Raw genomic sequence first — 2,343 nt, 5'->3', positions numbered from 1 at the left:
TGAAAAATTCCACATAATGAGTTGTTACCTATGTCTTTCTGGTAGCCTCTATCCTGTTTTTTTTTCTGACTACTGGAACGTGGTCCTCTCAGGTGTCACTCCCAGTTCTGATTTCTGAGGTAAATAGCATGCACCATTAGAACCTGTGTGATCATGATCACTGTGAACAACGTGATTTAAAATGTAATAATACACCTTTCTTATTCATTGAAATTATAGAAAATATGCTAAATCATAAGATGTAACCTATCATTATCTTCAAATGAAATGACTTACATTGGGTATGAGATTTTGATCATATTGCACAACATTGTTTTTCAAAGTAGATAATTAAAAAGTAGAGGGAAAAGTTACTTCTCAAATTAATGCATTACATTTTGGTGGAAGTTATTGCTTTTTCCAATTTTCAGCAACCAGTAAAACACTGGATATAAAGGGATATCATGCATCAGTACATCAGAATAATATGCACTCATGCTAAGACTCACAGACATTACTCAGTGTCAAGGTATTCACAAGGCAGGTCTTGCTGAGGCATGAAAAACATTGAAGGACAATGTCCTGAAATGTTTTGATGTGATGACTGTTTAAGGCTGAGATCCATTAGCTTTTCAAAACGAGTCATATCATCGGGGAGTGACGAGGACTCTGTGGCTTATAAGGTAGAGCAGGCCATCTACTCATTACAGGGCTGGAGGTTGATCCCCACTTCCTCCTGTCTACATGTTGAACAGCATTCCTAATTGTCAGTCTTAAGCCCAAATAAATAGTTAGGGTTGCATCACGAAGGGCATCTGGCATAAATAGCCTAGACCAAATCAAATATGCAGATCATGAAAGATGATCCGCTGTGGTGAGCACTAAACAAAACAAGGGGAATGAACACTGTCCAGTCCTACAATGATTCCTTCCTATGTGAAACGCATGTTTGATGTCAAAGAACTGTTGAACAGCAGTATACTGTCAGGTTTTAGTGAAAAATTCAGCTATATCTCAATATGACATAAATATGACCTTTCTTTGAAGACCACTTGCTGGTATCTTCCTAAAACTGCACTAATCATCATCTTTACGCTGATCAAATGACAATGCCTGTTGTTCCATGAGCTTCTCCTGCTTAATGCACCTGAGGGTTTGTTTCTGAAAAGATCAAAGGTGTTCCTGGGTTTTACTCTCCATGTTCAAAGCTAAATTACTACTTCAAATGTCATCTTTATGGTGGCACAGGTGGAAAGGTCAGGGGATTGCCACAGTAAATAACCTTAATCCTGTATGGTCTATGGTTCCCATGGACATCTGTACAAAATGTCATAGCAGATTCACCAATGTCACCAACTTTTTAGCGATATCTGCTGTCTCACACCACTCAATTGTGTGTGTTTTTCTGGTATTATAGCCATGTTTGGATGAGGTACTGCTCCTTGACTTGCCCAGTCTTTTGATCTGGTGATATTTAAGATGAGGAGGTCAAGTGTTGGGAAATTGTATTCTTGAAGCTGCTTTAAACAGGAAAATGATGTATGTTTTGCTTTTTGTAGTTCTTTATTACCACCTGTTTCTGGACCATATATTTTTTTTACACCTCTTGACAGAGAACAGATTTACAGTGCCAAGAATTTTCTGAGCAAGACTTCCTTTTTTCAGCACGACTACACAGTCAGATCTCATTCTGCCCAATTCAATAACTGTCAGCCACTAAAAGGCCCTAAGGGAGGAATTTCAGGCTGAGGTCATGGCCTTGCAGAAGGTTTCCTCTCCAGGTGTTATGGTCGTTATGAGATTGAGTGATATTTCAGTCATATTGTAGCCTGACTCTTGCCATACTATGCCCAGATAATTTCTCAAATGAAAATAATTTAGGAAAAAAAAAACAAAACATAAGGTTAAAGTTATTTGTCAGAGTCCATAACATGGATGACAACATAAGCAGTGGCACTTAAGTTGAATGACTCAGTTTTATTTTCAGACAAGTACTTTCATGCTTGCAAGACTTTCACAACTCAAGTTTGCGAGATACTTTCAAACAGCAAAATGGAATGCAAAGTACAATGTACACGTGAGAAAGAACAGGTACTACTGAAATTTATTTAGTTTTTAAATAGAAATTACAGTGGTTTTGAAGGAGATGGAGGGTATGAAATATTTTCTGCTTTCAAACAATATGGCTATAAAGCTGAACATCGTCCTCCTTCTCAAAAAGATTAGAATCACATTTTAATTGTTCTATTTTTCTGTCTCTTCCCCATCCCAAACATTTAAGGTTCTTATTTTAAATTCATAATTTTTAACTATCCCAATCTTTCTGTGGTTGGTGATGTGTTTAGACCTTTTCTCAGTAGACAT

Source organism: Chaetodon trifascialis, chromosome 3 (assembly GCF_039877785.1).
Source record: "Chaetodon trifascialis isolate fChaTrf1 chromosome 3, fChaTrf1.hap1, whole genome shotgun sequence".
In the NCBI taxonomy this organism is placed as follows: Eukaryota; Metazoa; Chordata; class Actinopteri; order Chaetodontiformes; family Chaetodontidae; genus Chaetodon; species Chaetodon trifascialis.
This window is presented reverse-complemented; position numbering follows the sequence as displayed.